A 23799-nucleotide genomic window follows, 5' to 3' on the forward strand; every position below is an offset into this window, starting at 1 on the left:
TCACTTCACTATCACATCGGAAACAGTGGACCTAGGGATGTTTAGGAGTATGGAAATCTCGCGTTCAGACGTATGACCCAAGTGACACCCCACCTGACCATGTTAGAAGTCCCTGAGTTCCGCAGAGCGCCCCTTCTGCTCTCTCACGATGTGCAATGACTACTGAGATCGCTGATATGGAATACCTGGCAGTAGGTGGCAGCACAATGACCCAATGTGAAAAACGTTTGTTTTTTGGGGGTGTCCGGATACTTTTGATCACATAGTGTATATGCTGTCTTTCTTCATAGAAGAACCGCACTTTTCTAGAATTCTCCCAATAAACCAAACGTCGACCATTCGCTTTTCCTACCACAATCCTCACATTCTCGTTCTATTTCATATCGCTTTGCAACGTTACGCCCATATTTAAACGATGTGACTGTGTCAAGCAGGTCGCTACTATTGTATCCGTACATTATGGGTTTGTTGTTCCCTACTCATCCGTAGTAACTTACATTTTTCTGCATTTATAGCTAGCTGCCATTCATCATACGAACTTATAATTTTGTCTAAGTCGTTGTGTATCCTCCTACAGTCACTCAATGTCGACACCTTACCGTGCACCACAGCATCATCAGCAAACAACCGCAGTTTGCTGCCCACCCAGTCCGTCAAATTATTTATGTATTTAGAGAATAACAGCGGCACTTCTGACGATTCTCTTGTCTCTGATGAGCACGCGTCTCGAGGATAACATACTGGTACTTGTAACTTGAGAACTCTTCGAGCCACTCGCATATCTGTGAGCCTATTCCAGATGCTCACATATTCTTTCAGAGCTTGCAATAGGACACCTTGTCAAACGCTTTCGAAAGCCTTGAAATGTGAAATCTCCCTATTTTTAAAGAGCTTATTACTATCTTCGCGATCCTAGCGGTCAAGCCAGGATCGCCACTCGCTGCGACAAACAACGTACCACAGCTGCGCCGCACGGTGGTCGCCGAGGTATGCCCAGAGTTTTCGATGACAAAGGACTGGTGGTTCTTACCAGTCCTCAGCTCAGCAACACCGGGGTCGCCAAGCCCGTACCCAATAAACCAATTCTGGGCCTCTGAGGACCAAAATTTGTCTGTTCAGGAACGGCGACCGATTCCTGCATGGCGTGTTGCACTGGTTCCTGACACAGCTGCATATATTGGCTCTGTGCCGCGCGGGATTAGCCGAGCGGTGTAAGGCCCTGCAGTCATGGACTGTGTGGCTGATCCCAGCGGAGGTTCGAGTCCTCCCTCGGGCATGGGCGTGTGTGTTTTTGTCCTTAAGATAATTTAGGTTAAGTAGTGTGTAAGCTTAGGCAATGATGACCTTAGCAGTTAAGTCCCATAAGATTTCACACACATTTAAACATTTTTTTATTGGCTTTGTGATTAAGTGGAAAATACTGAGTTATCTAAACGAGAAATAAGGCAAGTAGTGAAGTATGTGAAAAACTATCTGTCCTCTCCCCAAAAATTAACTAAACGTTCCTAATAATAACGATAATCAATCAGGTTTTACACACGGCCAAATTTTATTAAACATAAGCTTCAGTAAAAACAGTTCTCAAAAATGTGGAAATATAATTTTATTAGTCTTTTGAAGTGTATAGCCTACGCTACTATAATAACTGTAATATCTGATGAAACGTATTCCCACACCTCTGTGTAAACCAGAATTGACCACTAGATATCATGAGAGGCGGACCCCTCAGTATAAAAGGAGTTGGGGAGTTCTGTGATGCCAGTAGAGAAGATGTAACAGCAGAATGGAACGTACAGGAGAGCTCAGTGAGATTGAAAGTGAACTAGTCACAGGATGACACCTGAGTTTGGCGAATGTCCGGGGAACGTTGCCTGCCGTTATGCGTAGTGGCAACACTGAAGTACATAGGAGGTGGTCGCACTGTATGGGGGTGTCTTTGCTGGTTAGGGAACGGTCAACATAGCCACGCTTAAGAAAATCCGTTGTGTACTGTGTACAGAAAATAAACACAATGTGATGAAAATTATCAGTGCACTTCCTTGTGAACATTAATATGGCGCTTAAGAAAGTGCATTGTGTACCGTGCACAGTAGATGAGAAGTTCGAGGACGATGATTTTCTCAGCATTATAGTGTACCCTGTCGTAAACCGTGAGGCAATGGTTCGTGGAAAACAACGTTCTTGAACTGGACTGTCTTATCCAGAGTTCCGACTGAACGCAATGGAACACATCTGTAATGAGTCTGAGCGTCGACTTCGGTGCAGACTCCAGCATCCAATAACATTACATTCTGTTATCGGTACTTGTGAAAGAGCGGACTGCCATTCCTAGACAGACCTTCAGACATCTGAATGAAAGTGTCCCCAGCAGTGTTCAATCTATAGTAAACGCTGAAGGTGGACACACGCCATATTAATTTCCACAAAGAAGTGTGCAGATAATTTTGATCAGATTGTGTACGAGTCTTAGGAAGGTCACACTACTTAACAGACGCTCGTAGCCACTCGGGAATTTGCCGATAAGCATTCACGATATTTAGAGAATTGCTGTGTCGTCCAAACAAGACATAGCCAAGGCAAACGCACCACAGGCACAAAGATGCGAGTTGGTGTCAGTGCCATAGAGACGCATCATTGGCGCGAGTTCCGCAGCGCCACGTGCGGCGTTGGAGATGAAGTTATCGACTTCGCCTCGGTCAGTTGCCCGCCGAGTACAGTCTGTCAATGGCCGGACGACAACGAACAGAAGCCTACTCGGAAGATACAAGAGCAGCTCTCATCACTTGATTGTAGACCTTCGTCCAGCCCCTGACTTAGAGAGGGATCGTCGTTTAGTGAACTCTTAGAAGTGAACAGACAGTTGAAAATGGCATTTGCTATGTACTGGGAAGTTTACCTAAGAGTATTTGCGCTTAGCCATTGAGGGATTTTTTGTGTTATATTATAAGCAGTGTTGCAGACTTCGGTATTCAACTGCACACAAACATAAGTAAACCTTTAACTCATTTGTGTGACTTTGGTACTAATTTCTTGGAGTGTTATAGAACCTTCTTTCTTCTATCCTGTTACCTAACCCTGGGGCAAAGCTGTGTAATAGTGGCAGAGAGAAAGTTTCTTCGCACTATACTGCACCAGAAGCCGTTTCACGAACTCACAAACTTGGCCTACCGTAGCTACAGTGGCAACTTGGCCTCCACAGCAGTAGTGACGAGGCCTTTCCAAAACTGGCAACGAGGGTTTACAAACAGAATAAATAAAAGAGAGTTACGTTACAAGAAAGAAGCTCCGTATCCTTGAGGGACTAATAAAAAATTAAAATATAAAATAAAAATAAATTCCGGGAACCCATGTTCCAAAATTTCTCAAGAAATGTATTTGTTTCTCCAACATGTATATCGCTTTATGATCATGATTATAACTTGAGAGAAATTCGGGCCATCCAATAGATTAGCGTCATTCCTTCTCCCCGTATGCCACTGGCGAACGGAATAGGAATCGGCTAAAGTGATACTGGTTCACAATGCACCCTGTGCCAGATACCGTACCGTAGCTTACAGAGTAGAGATTTGAGTGCAGATGCTGAACGGAAACTGAGATACAACAAATAGTTACAAAGGATAATATTACGCCTCATTTCAACCAGACATTCCTCCAACGTTCTGGTTTTATAATTCAACAGCGCGTTGAGCAACGATCATACCAGTTATTTGCATAAGATATAACCATGACAACTTGGGACAAAACGCCCACCGCATGAAGTCTAGCGAGAACGACATTAGCGATTACAGAGACCACGAGGTGAGAAATGTTACGCATGTTCTCTTTATACGCAAAAAGTGTGTGAGAGGATACGCCCATTAACTTAAAAATACATTGCGCAACAAAAATAAAGGATCACTTTTTCGAAATCCCGTAGGTGTCTCCCACTGCGACACATAAGCTTGAAATTTGGCTCAAAGGTGTCTACAATCTACCTCTGTAACAGTGCAACAACATGGCGTTCAGTGACGTCAAACCCGGCCACGACTATGCTTCAGACAACAAGGTGTTGACAGATGCGAAAAAAAGGCTACAGCTTGGAAGTTCATATGAGCAACAAGGTGGGTTAACGATGTCACATTGCTGCCGAATATCATCACAATTCTGCCCAACGCCACCGTGGTCGTATCACTCGATGAGAAGGTCGTCAACCCCAGCTTTTCCACAGTTCAATCCTGCTTTGGACGCCTCTGCTGTGGAGGACGCCCAGCGTTCAGATCACTCTGTTTTCTTCTGGTTGGCCTAGGAAAATATTTCAGACACACCGCCGCTGAGAACCGCTCGAAAAGACCTCAGTGCACGGCGTAAAGAGGATCGATGAAGCCACCCCTCTTTCTGCAGCGTTAGTGTCAGTGTCAGCAGCACAAAAGTTTGTCAACGACATCTTCCGCTCGTTCATCTCACTGCGAACTGTCGTTTTCGACTGCGAAATGTGTGGGTATCAACTACCCAGAGAAAGGAGTGGTTCCATTGTCACCCTCCGTGCTATTCCCTTAGGGCTTTTCATGTCCATTTTGAGTGACGGTGCGTCTCACATGCTTTCCTAGCTACTCATAAGAAAACCGCCTGATTCCAACGCTGGTTGATGGGATTCTGACCTCCTTCACGGAGCCGTCAAAAGAAGGGTGTGAAATCTTGGTAAGAGGGAGTGTGATGATTTTCCAAACGAGTGATACGTCGACGATGGCGTTGGGCAGGAATACAGTGAAATTTGGTGGCAATATGACATCATTAACACACCTTGCAACTCAGATGAGCCTTCTAAATGTGGCTTTTCTTTTTCAAGAGGCGACACCTTGCTGTTTGAAGAGTCTCCGAGTCCGTGGATGATGTCCCAGTACGTCACGCTTTTGCACTATTACAGAAGAAGTTTGTAGACACCTTACAGCTAAATTTCAAAGCTATACGTCGCAATATGAGGCAGTTACGGGGTTTCTCTAAAGTGATCCTTTAATTCTGTTGCCCAGTGTACTTAGAAACACCCTATTGTATTGATACTGGGTATCCTCAGGTACAAAAAAATAAAACAAGTTTGTGAGATATCAAATGGCATTTATTTCCGAAAGTAATTTAAAAATTCAGAATTTTCATTTGTAAACCTTGAGGATACATCTTTGTTGTTTACTGTAGCGTTAGTCAAAAAAAATTTCTTAAATACTTGTAATCTATTATTATCGTAATTTAATGCAGTTAGATCATGTTTCATAAATACAATGGTGTGCAAAACTAAAGGGTGAACGTAACTTTAGCATCGTGCGTCCTTGTCAAGTAACGTAGCTTGATGAAACATGGGCCATACATTCTGTAGCAAATGGTTCAAATGGCTCGGAGCAATGTGCGACTTACCATCTGAGGTTATCAGTATCCTAGAACTTAGAACTACTTAAACCTAACTAACCTAAGCACATCACACACATCCATGCCCAAGGCAGGATTCGAACCTGCCACCGTAGCAGTCACGCGGTTTCAGACTGAAGCGCCTAGAACCGTTCGGCCACACGGGCCGGCACATTCTCTAGTAACTAACTACAGAAAGTAACAGAGAGAAATACGCAATGAGGCGAAAAGAAATTACTCTTTTAATCGTAGATAATAATTACACTGAAGTCACCGCGATTTATAATGGTCCCCTGGACGTAACAAAAAACGGGACTGGTTGTTAATAGACTGTACGAATACCACTGGGAGGTAATGCATGCTCTGCAGCGTGCTCCCGTGCTGGCCACATGACGGGAAAGGAATTCATGGAGTAGGACGCTCCATTCGTCCATTACTGCGACCATACAATTCGCCGAATACCACCTCGTTCCGTGTGCTCCTCCTACTACGTTGTTCGATGCGGTCGCGCATCGTCATCGGCAAAAATTAAGTCAACGCCGAATGCACTCCTGAAGAAAGGCACGTGAGGAGGAAGCAGAAGGTGACAATAACATTGACTGCTGAGTGTACCATGTTCAAAGATTTCGCGGTCGATACGTCCATGCAACATTATGGCTCCCGGACCATCCCACCTGGACCACTAAAACTATCATATTTGACAATGTTCCTTGGTGAACTGTGTGTCCCTACCTTTCGCTTGACTGAGGTACGTCCACAATCAATATTCTGACAGAATCTGCTCTCATCCGAGAAGAGCACGTGACCCCACTTCTGGTTGTTCAAGCCCACATGCCCTCGGCACCATTGCAAACAGTGCAATCCCATTAAATGTAGTCGTAATTGCACCTTCTGTTTGGTGTGGGTACCTTCTTGCCTGTTGCTCAATGTAGCGGTCGTGTGCTGCTGTAATTGACACTGGTACTGTAATTGCATGAGTGTGATCTCTTTGCCCGACGACAATACAAACATCAAAAGAGAGACAGTCACACGATATTTTGGAGTACATATTGATGACAAACATAACTTCAATCAGCACATAAAACTAACTACAAGTAAGGTCGAAAAAATTTTATGCAGATTAGCACGTTTAAATACCATACAATACGTACTACCCATTCTGCACTTGGGAGCATACCACCGGGCTCTCTGTGAATCAGTGCTAGGTTGCGCGGCAACTGTGTAGGCACATAAACTCGTCCCCGCTATAAACGGTATAGAAAAATTTGCATCTGAAACTGTAAGGGGCATTCAACACCATTTCAGTAGAGGCACTGTGTGTGGTGCTAGGTGTCTTTCCAATACAAATAATCATCAAATATCGAGCTGCGTCTTACTGGCTGGAGATAGGAAGATTCGATAACGTCAGGAGAAAATATCGAGCTGAAAGTGCAACAAAATATCTAGCTAATTGACATCTGGCAATGCGAGTGGGACCAAAATTATAAGCGTCGTAGCCTGTACACCTCTTCGCCCAGCATCACGGAGCGGTTAAGATTTAAATATGCCAATCGGAGTCGTACGATGTTTCACTTCCTAACTGGGCACGGTCTTTATCCATCGCATTTGCAGCGCGTTTCGCTTGCTGACAGCGGCGACTGCCAATGTGAAGAACATGGATCTCTTGAAAAGATAGGTCTGTATCGTGAGCGGTACAGCCACATACACAGAAACATACCCAGAATTACCACAGTGACGCTACACGAAAGCCGGCCGATGTGGGCGAGCGGTTCTAGGTGCTACCGTCTGGAACCGCGCGACCGCTACGGTCGCAGGTTCGAATCCTGCCTCGGGCACGGATGTATGTGATTTCCTTAGGTTAGTTAGGTTTAAGTAGTTCTAAGTTCTAGGGGACTGATGACCTCAGAAGTTAAGTCATGTAGTGCTCAGAGCCATTTGAACCAAGCTACACGAAACACTCAGGGACGCAGACAAATGGGAACAATTAAATAAACACACAGATCAAATCTCCAATATTGAACACACTGTCTATAAAGTAATGAGACTATGTCGAGTTAGACGATAGTGAGACGAACAGGCTGAGTCAGATGAAGGGGCCAGCACAACAGATTTCTCTGCCATTAACAACAGTGACTGTAAACACAGATAAATTAGAATATAAATCTGATAACCTATTTAGTATGATAATTCGTGGCCGGTTACTGTATCGGTTGCCACGTAAAACACGTGATTGACAACGTTAACATAGAAAACTGTAACACAAGTATTCTAGCTAATTAACACACATATAATGACGAGACAAAAATAACACGCAGCACACACAACACTATATATAGAAATAGTAACACATAGATAAAGCAGAATAGAAACCTGTTAGTAGATTACATACGATTGATCGTGGACAGTTATTTTACCAGGCGCCACGCTAAACCTGTAATTAGACTACATTAACATAGAAAAGTATATAACGAGTAATGTAATCGACACATATACAGTATAAAAACATTAACCAAACTTAGATATTACAGGAGTTATGCGATGTATAAATCGACTCGTGACATACGAGACGTGAATTATCTCGTGTAACAGAAGTCTGTTATGGACGTCGGGCTATAGAACACGTTCCAAGACCACTTCTCTGAGCAGCGACAGTGAGGGGACAACTATTTGCAACGGTAATCTTCCATTCATTCCTTTGTTTCTCTTTTAAAAAAATTAAGATTTTGTGGTTCTCCATTTTGTAATTTCATGCGTTGTAATTTCAAGAAATAATCTTCAACAACAAAGTACAGAAGTCGACGTGGTGCTGCATGGACGAAAGTTCCGCGGTCTCAACTGCGTAGTCAAATCTCGCTTCACGGCACCGTACCGTGAGTACCGGCTAAGTGGAAAAAAGGAAAGTGTACTTCGCGATCCATGAAAACTAACTGTCGAAGTCACCGTAACATGCTCCAACAAGATTTTTGTTGTCAATTAGCGTAAATTTCATTTGTACTGTACATGTGGGTGACTGTACGACGCAACAACACCGAAGGCCAATTAAAAATAAAGTATAATTATGACTTCTTCCTCAAACGGAAGTTAAATCCTGATCATCTTTCCTTTCCTGCTCCTTTGCAGTTTCGCGCACATGCGATTTATGTACTCCGTTAGCATTTATCCCCGCGTTGCTTCTTACCATATTTCGTGAGTCTTCTATTTTACATCAGTGTTTTAAATCAGTGATAAAGTAAACAAATATCTATCGTGTGGATCCAGCTTACTGCAAGCGTTTCTATTAGGTGGCACTTGCGCATCTCCCGTGTTTAATTTCGCTGCTTGTTTACCGGAACGGTTTCTCGTATGGCGTCATGAAAATGAGAGCCGATCACTTTGCAGAAATTGAAATCGCGGAAAAAAATCGAACTAGTCCTCCAATAGCCTGCAACATTATTCACTACAACACGAAGCTGGTCCATTCTAGTGATAAACGTTTAATCCTGTATTGCTGTTAACTTTCTTTCTTCTTCTGTAATTAAAACACAAGACTGTAGAATTTTATTTGAATATTGTTTATGTAATAGTGTGGGCTTCACCTTCCTTCCTTCATTCTTAACGTCTTTGAAATCCCTTCGTTTTACTTATGTTACTATAAAACTCTTTTGATGAACAGTTCTGGCTTTTAGCGAACGTGTAGATTGTCCCAAAATGTCGTAGCCTTTTAACACTAACATCCGGTTACAAATTCCTGGAAAGTCTGTATCACTAAATGAATTTCTTCTCTCATCTCGCCCCTACGTACACTTTAATTGATTCTATTCTAAAAACTCCCCTCTCCTTAATGCCTTTTCTTACTAGCAGAGTGTGTTAACTTTTCCTGCCTCATTGTCTCCGGTGAACAAATAAAACAGTTCTAGGTAATACTATTATTCAGTATTTGTATTAGTGTATAGGTTCTCCTATTTCCAGCCATGAAATGATTTCACAGTTTTTGTATTCACCACATAAGTCTGGCGCCCAAGATAGAGGTTGCAGGAAACGAACTCCCAAGCACAGAAATCAGTTGTTGTATTTAGGCGTCGCGCTTCAATGTTGAAACTGTCTTGTAGTAGGGCAGCATCAGACTACAGCAAGGATAACGTTGGCAGTGCAATGAAAAACAAATGAATATCATTTATTAAAAGAATTTGTGCAAATGAATACTCAACTTTGGTTTGACGAGAAGTCATGGATCTGAAGGAAAAGTTCCGAACATCGGTGTAACTCAGCGAACGATGTAATAGTTGAGGCTCAGTTAAGATAGTGGTAAAAATAAATATTGATTATTGCTTTTTTATCAATACTGGACAAAATAGGAAACAAAAATGATTTTGCACTCTCAGACATAGTCCAAAGAAAACAAAAATTAAGAAAAAGACTAGAAATGAAACCTTACAAAATATTCCACTGCAAGCACTACAACTTCTGCTCACTGTCGTCTAGCAATATACATTATTTATGAACTAATTGGTTTTCCTCGTAACTGGAGAAACTTTTGAATGCGGTTAGGTGTACTCCTTACCAAAGTGTCCAAGTAAACCTGTGGATATTTTCCTGTTCCTCCACAGCGACCTCTCTTGATGGCCTGTAAGGTCTCTGGTGGAACAGAACGATTGCAATCCGCCCGTTTTAGTATGGCCTATGCATTCCAAAGCCATTGAGATCTGGAAAATATGGACGCAATTCCGTCCGTCGATTCTGCATTAGGAAGGGGTTCACAAGATTATGACTATGGGGGCGTGTATTGTCGTCCGTGAGCTCCAATATGTTCACAAAACATAGCCACAATGCGTGCAACGATGTCGCCCCGATAATTCACACCTCCCACGGATTGGCACAGGGGGTTTCCTGCGGCCAGCATGATTCCAGCCCAATGAACCACATTGTAAGGGTGTCGGTCTATGAGACAGTTGTGGCCCAGCGGTTCTAAGCGCTTCAGTCCGGAACCGCGCTGCTGCTACGGTCGCAGGTTCGAATCCTGCCTCGGGCATGGATGCGTGTGATGTCCTTAGATTAGTTAGATTGAAGTAGTTCTAAGTCTAGGGGACTGATGACCTCAGATGTTAAGTCCCATAGTGCTTAGAGCCATTTGAACCATCTAAGACAAAGTTAGGGTGTAAAAGTTGTCCTCGTTAACTCCACACACAAATGTGAATATTGTCGGGGTGTAGACTGATACTGTTCTCAGCAGAAAAGAGCGTCTTGTCCCCCTGCTGCATAACCCACGAATAGTTTCGTTCTCATGTGGCGCGAAACCATCTCCGATGCCGATTTAGAGGAGCGGCCTTAGAGGTCACCATGCACGTATCCCAGTCCATGGAGCCTTCGTATCGTTCGCGTTGACATCTGTCCTCCTGTATTTCTTTGGAATTGTCGCTGTAGACGTGTAACATTGTGTTGGTTCTCTTCTGCGGTCTTTTCTTTGACGATCCTAAACTGATTCTACCGTTACAAAATTGTTCTACATTCTAGAGACATCAGTTTGACTCGAAGCAGCATTCGCTGTGAAGTCCACATGTCTCATTCCCTACACCGTTAGAGTGACTACATGGAGCCTCTGATCCTACATTATTGTTGTCCGAACCATTCTGAAGCGACACAGCTGTCGTAACGACGCATACCACAAGTATTGCAATGTTTACAGGTGACACGGTTTCCAGAGAGTACACATATATTCCCCCTCACAGTAGAAACGTGGACGGTTTCAACAAGAATTAAATTACAAACAAACCAATGTGTCGATACGATAACGTATTTCTGGATTACAATGTTGACAATTAATGTTTCGGCAATATGCAAGACTCACAAGTATTTTGACTATAGACGAACACTGTCACGCTCGGCAATAACAGCGGCAGTATGACGATATATTTTACATGGTTTCTGATGACTCGTTAACTGGAATTGGAACTGGCCGAGCGAAGTTGTGCAGTCTCTTAAATCGGCGAAGGGCGGAAGAATATTCATCTGAGAACTACAAACATCGGTTCCGAGAGTTCCGGAACCTGAACAGAAAACTGGAATAGAGATCAACTTAAACATCATGTCCGCCATTTTTATTGCTTATGAAAACCACACATTACATATTGTACCACCATACAGCGAAACTTTCACAGGTGTTGGTCCAGATTGCTATACACACCGGTACCTCTAATACCCAGAGCACGTCCTCTTGCATTGATAAATGCCTCTATTCGTCGTGGCACACAATCCATAAGTTCATCAAGGCACTGTAGGTCCAGATTGTCCCACTCCTCAACGGCGATTCACGAAGATGCCTCAGAGTGGTTGGTTGGTCACGTCGTCCATAAACAGCCCCTTCAAATCTATCCCAGGCATGTTCAATAGGGTTCACGTTTGGAGAACATGCTGAAGGAAGTCATTCACAAGATGTGCACGATGGGGGCGCGGATTGTTGTCCATGAAAACGATTACTTCGCCAATATGCTGCCGATATTGTTGCACTATCGGTCGGTGGATAGCATTTACGTATCGTACAGCCGTTACGGCGCCTTTCATGACCACCAGCGGTTTACGTCGGCCCCACATAATGCCAAATCAAAACATCAGGGAAGCACCACATTGCTGCACTCGGTGGACAGTGTGTCTCAGGCGTTCAGTCTGATCGGGGTGCCTCCAAACACGTCTCCGACGATTGTCTGATTGAAGGCATATGCGACACTCGTCGGTAAAGAGAAGGCGATGCCAATCCTGAGCGGTCCATTCGGCATGTTGTTGGGTCCATCTGTACCGCGCTGCTTGGCGTTGTGGTTGCAAGAACGTTGGGAGTGAAGTTGGGCATCATGCAACCTTTTACGCACAGTTTGAGTCGTAACGCGACGTCCTGTGACTGCACGAAAAACGTTATTCAACTTGGTGGCGTTGCTGTCAGGGTTCCTCCAAGCCATAATCCGTAGGTAGCCATCATCCACTGCAATAGTAAGTAGCCCTTGGACATCTAATAGGCGCTGCTCTTGCATGGTAGCTTACATCTTTGGGCGGGTTTAGTGACATCCCTGAACAGTAAAAAAGGAATGTCACTAATAAAATATCCTCAGACTACATTTGTCTTCAGGAGTTCTGGGATCTGGGGTGATGCAAAACTTTTTTTGATGTGTGTATTTGAAAGAAGTAGTCCTTAAGTAGTCCCTTGGCTTCAGCGCTCTCTGCGGCTTCAGGCAACTACCGACCGATGGACGGCAGTACTCGAATGTCTTCACCCAAAAACATAATAGGGTTCCTGTTATGTGTGCCATCTGTGTGGCGACTGATGATAATTATGCGGCGTCATCCTGGATAGTGTCTAGCGAGTGCAGTTCTCTACAGCCCGTCTTACACGAGAGATTTTCAACTAAAAATCGACTACTCAAAGTGGTTGCACATTTCGTGCCTGTGTGTAGATCATCAACCAACCACGCCACTAGTGTGTCTTGACGTCAGTGATCTATAGACTGTGCCGAGCAAGAACTTCTAAATATCCGAATAAGCTGCACACTGCGCATGTGCAGAGACAAAGGATTACTACGGCGTCTGCTAACATCGGAAGTTATGAACTGTTGTAGGCGAAACTTCCTGGCAGATTAAAACTGTGTGCCGGACCGAGACTCGAACTCCGGACCTTTGCCTTTCACGGGCAAGTGGAAGGTATGAGACGAGGTACTGGCTGAACTAAAGTCGTGTTTGGATAGCTCAGATGGTAGAGCACTTGCCCGTGAAAGGGAAAGGTCCCGAGTTCGAGTCTCGGTCCGGCACACAGTTTTAATCTGCCAGGAAGTTTCATATCAGCGCACACTCCGCTGCAGAGTGAAAATCTCATTCTTTTGTGGATGAGATTACTCATATTACAGAATGTTACAGAAATTTGTCTTTGTTATGTCATTTCCCTTGTTTCCTTCGGCAATTAAAAAGTTACACAAGGTCCTGGTATATTTTTTCCCACTACTGTACTTCTAGTCCACAAGAGAGACGATATTTCGGAAAGAAAAGCAAGAAGGATTTACGTATTACAGAAAAGAAAACCGACGTCACAAATATAGGAGAACGTAAATAGTTAAATGAGTTTAATGACAATTATTTCAACATTCAAAAAGTTAAAATTATTGTTATTTGGCGATTAGCAAGAAAATACGATATATAGGATAAAGCAAAAAGGCACTATTCACTTCGTTTTTCATCTTCTCTGATGTGTTTACAAGCATACGTTTTCTCGGGCAAATAATTGTACATGTTCTGAAATTGTTTGGATGACTCTTTTCCTGTTCTTTCAACCATCGGAAGTGTGCACAATTTATCGCACGACATTTGACAAGAACTTGCACTATGAATTCTGCTTCGATCATTAATAAACTCTGTTGTCATCGCTTGTTCCTACACTTTATTCCCATATTTCAATTTTTTCGTAAAAAGGATGTCCCTCAAAAGCTCACTTTCACCATTCAGATGCCAAACTGCAGGCAACTCTCACAACACCGGCAATTTTGGCGCTGACTTACAAACGAAAATGATCACTTAAACCAGCCAAGAGCCAGCAAAAAGTCCTCTCGTGTACCCCTGATGACAGCGCAGCATCAAGCTTCACGCCTCGCCTGGGCCTGTCGACATCGACTATTGACTGTTGATGACTGGAAACATGTTGCCTGGTCGGAAGAGTCTCGTTTCAAATTGTGCGCGACCGGTACGGTCGCAGGTTCGAATCCTGCCTCGGGCATGGATGTGTGTGATGTCCTTAGGTCAGTTAGGTTTAAGTAGTTCTAAGTTCTAGGGGACTGATGGCCTCAGATGTTAAGTCTCATAGTGCTCAGAGCCATTTGAACCATTTTTTGTACCGTGAATATCCGGTAAAACATCAAATCTCCGACATCACTGCGGCTGGAACAATATCCTACAAGAACGGGACCAACGGCGACAAAAAAGAATCGTTCATCGTGATAGAAGCGCAACCCTTCCGCAAAATGCTGCAGATTTCAATGTCGGGCCATCAATATGTCTCACCGTGCGACCTATTCAGCGAAACATCAACGATATGGGCTTTCGGGAGCAAAAGTCCTCTCGTGTACTCCTGATGACTGCGCAGCATCAAGCTTCACGCCTCGCCTGGGCCTGTCGACATCGACATTTGACTGTTGATGACTGGAAACATGTTGCCTGGTCGGAAGAGTCTCGTTTCAAATTGTGTCGAGCACATGGAATCGTACGGGTATGGAGACAACCTCATGACTCCATACACCCTGCAGGGGATTGTTCAAGCTGGTGAAGGCTCTGTGATGCTGTGGGGCGTGAGCAGTTGGAGTGATATGGAACTCCTGATACGCCTACGTATAATTCTGACAGGTGACACCGGCGTAAGCCTCCTGTCTGATCACCTGCAATGTGGCAGGCTGCTACAGAGTGGCCTCAGGAACACTGTTTTGAGTTTAAACACTTCCGCTGGCCACCAAAGTCCCCAGACATGACCATTATTGAGCATATCTGGAATACCTTGCAACGTCCTGTTCAGAAGAGATCTCCCCCCCCCCCCCCCCCCTCCTACTCTTACGGATATAGCTTTGCAGGATTCATAATGTCAATTCCCTCCAGCACTACTTCAGACATTAGTCGAGTCCATACCACGTAGTGTTGCGACACTTCTGCATGATCACGTGGGCCATACACGATATTAGGCAGCTGTATAAGTTTCTTTGGCTCTTCACTGTAGATGGGGGTGTGTGTGACAGTGGACAGAGCAACCATCTTCCTGTTACTTCACTCAACTGTAACAAGAACCACTTTCGAAAGTGTGTACGTATTCAACTGTTTACTACTCTGCGGATTTGCGATTAAAGCAGCGAAGTCAACGGCTACTCGCAAAATTTACACCATTCCGTTTGATCCTTTCTCATTCAAAGCTTTGGTTCCGCAGGCACCCTAACATGAACTATCGTGGCCCACATTATAGTCTCACATTGTCAACTACGCATGCTGCAGCCGTAATTTAAAACAACCAAGTCCCTAACTTTGGTAATCAGTTAAAATTGTGTGAGGGACCGGGGCTCGAATATGGATACCCGCATTTTGCAAGGAAGCCTTACCATTCCTGCTAGTTTTTCGCGTGGATTTTTGTAGACCTCCTTTCTCCCTTCCACTCAGTCGCCGTAGTCGTTATCTTTAACTTCGGCCATCGTCCCTGGCCCAACAGTTCCCTCACAAGATGATAATTTCACTTTTACAGAAAAGACCATTATTGCCGAACACTGGCAGGTTGTTATTAATTATCTCTCAATATTATTTTTATTTTCTTCTCTAATTTTAGGTTGAGGATAGGCTTGATGGGTAGCCCCAAAGGATAAGTTAATAATAGTTACGGGAGCTTACAGCCAGTTCTTAGAACAGTAGAGCGCAGAGGAATGCACACTGTCAGAACGATCGCCTGCAGGTAGTTCACATCACCACCAGTTTATACCGCGTACGTCAAGAAATAGCTTTAAAAGCGTTGTTTGAAAACATAAGGTACACAGAAACTGCGTGCATTTTGTCATCCAGGGGATAAACCATCAATAAACATAAACAAACGTAATAAAAGTCAATATATTTTTTTTGCGAACTGCTCCAATTCTAATAATAATGGGGCTTAATAGTTTAAATTATGAGGTATGCAGTCTCGTCAATAATTTTTTTTTCGAGCTGCTCCAATTCTAATAATAATGGGGCTTAATAGTTTAAATTGTGAGGTATGCAGTCTCCTAAAATTTAGTGTTCGCAGTTTCAAAGTTTGAAACCCAGTATTAATGGACGAAAAGTCAAAGTCATTTGTGACTCGTTACATGTAGTCATTAAGCCGACTCATTTCCTCGCCCATGATAGAATTTGATTTTGAACCCTACAAAAAAATTTATGTCGCAACGTAGATGCGTCTCGGCAGTGCTGACATCGTGAGATTGCTCCTACATTTATTGTGAAAAACTTCTCTCTTGTGGAAATGGTGTTGTTAACCATTTCTTTTCACGTAGCCCGTATGTGCGACTATAGCAGAAAATTGATTTTCAGTCTTTTTCTCCACGTGTTGTTCTACCAATTCTTTGTCGGTACCGTGTAGATATTTTCAGTGTTGACATTTAGTGACATTTCTTGTAAATTGTTCAGCTCCACATGACAATATCGCTCCACGAATTCCAGTTATGGGTTTGCAGAACGTAACTGGCAGCGTCACTTGCGCTACATTTAAATTTTTAAATCAGACTTTGTGAATGGCGTTTATTGTTATTTCATCCCACTTTGCGCCCATATGAGCGCAAGGGGTGGCGGGGGTTGTAAGCGGTACAGTCAGCCCACTGAAGAAGAACACCAGGATTAAATGAAACAATAATAAACTGAAATGTGAGATGTTTGCAATGAATGTAAAAAAACTGTTAACGATGAATGGAAGTTTTTACGTATAAGAAACGTTAGTGTCTTCACTTTGAGTTAAAAACAGTTATAATTGAAGGGAAACAGGAAAACAGTAACAGCGCATTCAAAAACATTTTAAAAAAGTGATGCAGAACATAGTGTTGAAAAGGAGCACTTCACTAGCGCTAAAATTGGAAAGAAATGCCCTAGGATAGGAAGTCTGTCGTTGAAGGGGAAAAGGTTGGTCGTTGAGGAGGGTAGAAGAAAGGAAGTGGTATATGGATGGAGACTGTGCAGATGTATCGATGGGGTAGGACTTGCTTCTGGGATACAAGATGGGGTGGAGTAAAGGCGGCACCAGTGAGGCTAATATTTGATGGGGAAAAGTGGTTACTGAAAAAAGTGTGGAAGAGTACAAAGTGTGGGTAGGAAAATGTGGCGAAGGAAGGGAAAGGGAGTCCTGACGAGGTGGAGAGGATGAGGTGGGTTGAAAGATGGGATGATGGGAAAATGTAGGGATGGAGTTCATGACATGGGCGACAGTTGAAGTTTCTTAGGGCGAGTACGTAGAGGGTTCGTGGAATATGTTGTTAGAGATGTGGCAGCGTACTAGAGTTTGAAAGTAGAGGGGAAACTATAGGATCATTGGAATCGAGTTTGTGGACGGTGTAGGGTGTTTGGAGTTGTTCAACGCGAGTGAGGGGAGGTGGGAATTTGATGAGCTGGTGAAGGATCCATGTGGAGCAAGTTAATCGCATGCAGAAGACGAGGTGGAGCGCAAGATGTTTAAGGATCCAGAGGGACTTCTAGTACTAAGGAGAGAGGGTTGAAAGCCTAATAAGTAAAATAAATTATAATAAACAGGTTGTAATTGCGATCGCTAGAGTAAATAACAGAGGCAAGACTCGTGGAGGATATAGGATGAACTAAAGCTTGAGAATTATATTGAATCGTGAGTGTGATAATTTATCTATTAAAAACTATACTTACAATTTCTGACCTGCACTTTGTGTGATACTGCAGTACGTGTTTGAAGGTTATTTTTACGATTATAATCCATGAGGTATGACGCATCATACAGATAGAACCAAAAGAATTTCGAGTTTGTGAGGCGATCGAAAGCTCGAGGACAGCCCGATGTTTCTGTAGATGTAACGTCAAATGTTAGAACAGTTCCAGTTTACTAAAGCATAAATCTAGTCTTTAATGCACTTGTCATCTAGGGACAACAGGTTGCAACTTGTTACTTGTTGCATTACGTACTGTGGAGGTATTTTTTTTTTATTGGCTTTCGGTACGAGCCCATACATCCATCTCAACAGTGTAACGTCAATTTGACGATACGACGTAAGGACAACGCGATACCCAGTCCCCGAGCGGGGAAAATCTCCGACCTGGATAGGAACCGAACCTAGGCCCCTACTGCGCTGGCCGCCCAACTACCGAGGCAGTTAGTGTGGAGGTTGCAAGGTACTGAAGGAAACAAGTGTAAAAGGCACTGAGGTCACTTCTGAGGCGCGCGACAACAGCGCAGTTCGTATTGTCGATCCGCTGAAGAGCAGAGGATAAAATTGATATAGACACATCACAAGCTCGGAGAAGACAAGACTGAGTAAGAAAATAGCCGTGTCTTTTTCATTTGAACCATCACGATGGCTTTGATCGATGTAGGAAAACTACTGGCAACTCCAACATGGTTTGCCAGACAGGGATTTGAACTATCGTTCTCGTGCCTGCGAGTCCATTGTCTAACCACTGCGCTACCGTGAGCGGTCTGAAGAATAGAACACTTTCGTCTCAGAGTCAGTGTGGAGCATTCTGCCAGAGATGAACTGATAGCGAATGTATACTGCCGCCTCCGTTTGAGGAAATGCCCTTGACAACGACTTAAAAGCGCTGACGTAAGGCCAACAAACGAATCACAGGAGGCGGGAAACGACACCAAAGCGACAATACCTCCATTACGTTCTCATTGTTTATAGACCCAACAAACATGATTATTCGCATGTTTTATATCGACATCCAATAATAGTCCGACTACAGCTAGCGACGTAAATATAAGAAATTTGGCATTAAAATATCTCCTATTGTCTTCGCTAAGAGCTAAGTAGCGTTTTATTTATAGAGTGGATACTGCAAAACACTAAGCGGTTCAGTTGGCGAGACAGTGATGAATAACATGCGAAGATACCACGTCATTGCGTGAAAGTGTTTGCTTCTTGCCATTTCTGGTTGACGTTCCGTGGGATTCGCCGGATTAGGTGACACAAACAGAAGATTGTGAAAACATGTTGACAATGCCGACGGCGCGGGATGTGGCAGTGGTGATATATTGAGGTGGCAAGATCTTGGGTTAAACAGCGGCGTCAGCTGGTGGCATAGTGTGCTCAGCAGCGCTCACACGGGATCACTCTGTCGGAGGCAGCCGTCGCTCGTCGATCACCACCATAGACGACGCACGACAAGGAACACCTCTCGAAATACCGAAGAAGCCAAGGTAGAGTTCCTGTGGTACGAGCTTGACATTAAGTGCTATCTTCCACCGTGTGTTGAAATTCGTCAAACTGGTTGGTCAATTGATGTCACAGTATGGATTGTACAGGTGTGAGCAAGTGTAGGCTGTAGGCGACCGCCACAGTATTTTCTATCATTTTCTCTGTGTTGGACAGCAGGTACAGAATCACGCTTTTTAAACATCTCAGTTCGGTATCAAAAGTGAAGGTTCAGAAGAATTGTTGTGATTCTTAAACCAGTGTTTTCAAACCGACATCGTAAAGAAGGAGCACACATTTTCCTTAAGTAGTTTAAAGTATTTGACAACATGCAGCGAAATGCTGCTAGGACACTTCTCAGCGAAGTTCTAAAATTGAATTTTTTATCCGTTTGTACGTCCTGATAAAAATAAAGTGGAAAAATAATCATGGTTTAAAGTATTAGAAAACAGGGTTAAACCTCACCCGTACTATTGACTAAATCCTGTATTGAACAGACATGACAACAGTTTGGAAAAAAATTTTCAGAACAGAAATAAAAGTGCATTGTGTCCATATACAAGTTGTAGAATTGCAGAATATTATAACGAACAGAAGAATCTTCTTTCTCCCGGCATTAATCACTCAACCCCTTCCGGGAAGGAATTTCTGTACGCCACTAGTCTGCATCTAGTGTTATGTGGGAGTGTGTAACATTTTTCTAAATATTTGTGAATCGTGTAACTGAGGCGAGACGTGGGTACCTGCCCAGTATTCACATAGTGGGATGTGGAAAACAGCCTAAAATCCACACTGGCCCTCGTGGTCAATTCGCCGGGCGGATTCGTTTCAATTCGAACCGGCTCACATCCTCGAATACCGGAAGCAGCCTATTAAAGGGGCAGACCAGGGTGACACTCGATTTTGCCACCGCTATTCATAACCTTTTTTCAACAAAATGTCAAAGAATTTACTAAACTGATTTTAGACCTGTATGGTACACCGTTAAGATTGTATTACGTATTTTGTGTTTTTAAGTAAAGAGGATACAACACGATATCGACAAATGGCATTTTAGTAGTGCGAGGGCCGTTGGTGGGAGATTGAAAGGCACGATTGAACGAAATTTGAAAAACTCATTTGAAGCTGATGATACTGTCCAACATAGTACGTGGGTGTGTTATAAAGAAGTTTTTAACAAAATGGCAGCTGTCTGAAAGGAAAGTCAATTATTTCGACAAAAAAATCGTTACAAAAACTTGCAGGAAAAATCAAAGTCAAAATACATCGCAAAAATACTAGCTACTACAGTACAAAAATCGCTAACTGACAAGTCACAAAAGGGTACAATGTAACTGCACATATATTTCATGAGTAATAATACCTCCCTCCAAATTGAAAAATGTTGTTTGAAGAAAATAAGTGTTTGAAATTTCAATTTGTTTTTTAATACTGAAATTGGACAAACCTTTAATCGGCAATGCCATCTCACTACAGTTGACCTTTTTTCTCGGATGTCAACAAACTCTCGTTTTGATGAAATTATACTAATTAACTGGTTTCGGCTCACCAATCAAAATGTTTTTTGCACTATTGGGATTACTTTTCGAACCTTTTCTGTCCGTACAAATACGCTTGTCATTTTTAAGCGCTCGCTTTTTATTCCGTATAAAAAACAAGCGAAATCACAAGTTAAACAGATACGAGACAAGCATGTGCTTTCACGCATTTTAATGCAAACGAATCACACTGTGAAGAGAAATATTCTTGGGAAAAGTATTTTGGTTCGTACTAATGTCCTCTGTGATACTGTTCGAAGCTAGCGGGAGCCCCATTCCGTCGGTAACTATTACACTATTACGTCGGTTGCATTCGAACCCTCGATTGTGCCAGATCCTCATGCAGTAAACCGCGGTGTTAACATGCTCTTTAACATTAATGGCACACTTCATATGAATGCATCTTAAAAACAGACTCTCTAAGGAATATTTTAAGCCAATAAAAAAATCTAAAAATAATTTACACGCTGGTTTACCACCTTCGCTCGCGTGAATACCAGCGTGAATCTTACGACAGAAGAATGGAGCCGAGTGACAGCTTAAGGAGGTCACGTAGCAGCGATTATAGTTACGATTGTTAATATGTGACAGAAGAAGAACTTTCTAAACACAAAACTGGTTGAAACAAGAGTGAAAAAGTGAAATATTTGCTATCCAAAATCAAATGACAGAAAGTGGTCGAAGCAAAGGAGAAATTAGCATGGGCAGCTAGTAAAAGTGTACTTCAACAAAAGTAATCGTATGCTGTAGAACAGTCGCCAAAAACTGTTCTCATCAGCATCTGGGATACAGCGTTGCATAGAAGCAAGACTACGTTCAAGGACTAACCAAGTTACTCTGTTTCAGTACCGTCATCTACTCGGCCTTCCAGGATCATTAGATCTAAAATCTACATGTTTCCGTAGACGTGACGAAATCCCTTAAGATGCGTTCCCTCACTTGAGACAGTGCGCTGGCTATGTTTAAATCTTACCGTACGTCTTCATTTCTGACTAAAATTTTATAGCTCGAAGGGTCCTCATTTTTGTGGACTGCACCATCTATGACTCCACGTTTTGCTTCCATGCAGCAGGGCAGAAATAATCTTTCTTTCTAACTTATGTTTTAACACTGGTGTGATTGTCAACTGAGTACCACGGCAGCAATATATCTCTAAAATGGGTTTGTCGTTCGTAATAATTTCATTCCGTTTGTAGAAAAATCTCCTAAACATTGCTGTTATTACGTTTGCATGTCTAAAGTTACATCTGTTGATAAAAAAAGTCGGCAGTGTAATTTGCACAAATCATCATATAAATTCATTGAGGGGTGAAACAATCTAAATATTAACAAACAGTAATGACTGAAATACATCCTGTTTGCGGAGTCATGCCCTTAGTTTGGCACTAGTTGATTCTAAAATCGGTGTCTACGGTTTCAGTAAGTCTTTCCAACCGCCCACGAAACTCTTTTTCAAACAAAGAAAATGGCAAAATGATTTCTGAAACTTCGTCTATTCCGAGCAAGAATTTGTTTAAAATGGCTTCAGGCTTCACTAGAAAGGTTATGCGGATCTTAGCCCACTTTTCTTACATTCTGGACCTGCCATGTCCACCTGCCAGTCTCAACTGCCGCGCTTCATTATTGATGATGTCATTATGATCATGTGCCAAACGCCTTTTTAACAGTCAATTTCTTTCCTAATAATCCACGAAGACTACAACAATGTCATTCTTGATTTAGATAACTATAATGGTTAAATAATTTAAATCACTAAATAAATTAAATTATAAAATCCAAGATGGTGGTACTGCCCTATTAGCATATTATTAAAATGAGGCAGCCCTGTCAGAATCAAGTTCTAATTAATAAATGAAATAAATTTAAAGAGTCCAGTTAGCCAAGTTATGCTTTGAACCCCTGTCCATCTTCATTCCCTTAAGCTCAACGGTAAAATAAAGAAATTAATTAATTAAAAAAACGTTGTCTTCAATCAGAGCCTAGTGTTTTAGCCACCATTAAAATGAAAAAACGGGTTGCAATGCAGCCCCATTTTGAGTGTCCCCAAAATTATATGAACGACGCGAATTATTTATCACAAAAAACGTCACACACTTAAAGAAAGTATCTGAATAGCGTAAAATGACGAAAGTGATGGCAACTACGTTTCCATTACCAACTTTAGAAAAATGTTTATTTGGGCTTAGTCAGCAGTTATACTTCTATATTTCTTTGGAACCTCCATATCATTCGCTATGTAATATTAAATAGTTAAAAATCCAAATTTGCTTATCCAGTGTAATAAACAAATTAACACTTAATTAGGAACTATTAATATGTAAAATTGTACTTTAATGCTATTCCGCAAAATTTCGGAAATATTAAATAAAATGAACTGCTGCTTTCATGCTCTTGTTGCCCGTCTTTGGCAACCGATGGTTGCACTGGCAAAATGTTCAAAGTTTGATAAGTATACCATAGTGAAAGATGCAACAGAGCCTCACATTAATAATTTTCCTCATCTATCATATTTTCAAGTTTCACATTGTTCTTTCGAAGCCTTTCCTGCAAAAATTCGTCTGTAGTACACGAATCACTGACACACACATTCATCAGCTTAGTGCCTGTAAGATGACTGTCAATTCCAAAGTAAGTACTTCAATGCTATTTCCACGCCTAAATAGTTACAAAAAACATGACAAACTAACAGTTACCACTAGAAGTTAGGCCTATGAGGTCGATATCGTAAAACTAACCTGGCCAGGCTATAACTGCAGAAAATATGTGTTACCTAAAATACTACGCTAAGTAGGCATGCACACAAACAAAACAGTAGACACCCTGATGTACTGGAAGAATGTAATTAACTGGCCTTGCTCTTGATGTAAGTGAGAAATACCCTCAAATTACATATTACTACATCTAAATTGTTCAAACTACCTTGGTAGCCGCATGGTTAGCGTCGCCTACGATGTGGAAGGACCTGGGTTCGAATCCCAGTATCTCCTCAAATTTTTTCTGAGGTAGAGAGA

At 42.5% G+C, this 23799-nt stretch overlaps 1 protein-coding gene across 6 annotated transcripts in view; it reads left to right on the forward strand.

Annotated features, from left to right (window-relative positions):
- Positions 1-23799, forward strand: part of LOC126354343 (uncharacterized) — a 322836-nt gene that overhangs the window by 62761 nt on the left and 236276 nt on the right. For 2 of the 6 annotated variants that reach the window (XM_050003913.1, XM_050003917.1), the window contains exon 1: positions 19114-19255. The exons of 3 other annotated variants lie outside the window; for them this stretch is intronic. The gene's annotated coding sequence lies outside the window, so the exon portion shown is untranslated. Of the gene's footprint in view, positions 1-19103; positions 19256-23799 lie in introns of those variants that run through there. One more of the 6 variants, XM_050003912.1, reaches the window with a different exon arrangement.

Source organism: Schistocerca gregaria, chromosome 3 (genome assembly GCF_023897955.1).
Source record: "Schistocerca gregaria isolate iqSchGreg1 chromosome 3, iqSchGreg1.2, whole genome shotgun sequence".
In the NCBI taxonomy this organism is placed as follows: Eukaryota; Metazoa; Arthropoda; class Insecta; order Orthoptera; family Acrididae; genus Schistocerca; species Schistocerca gregaria.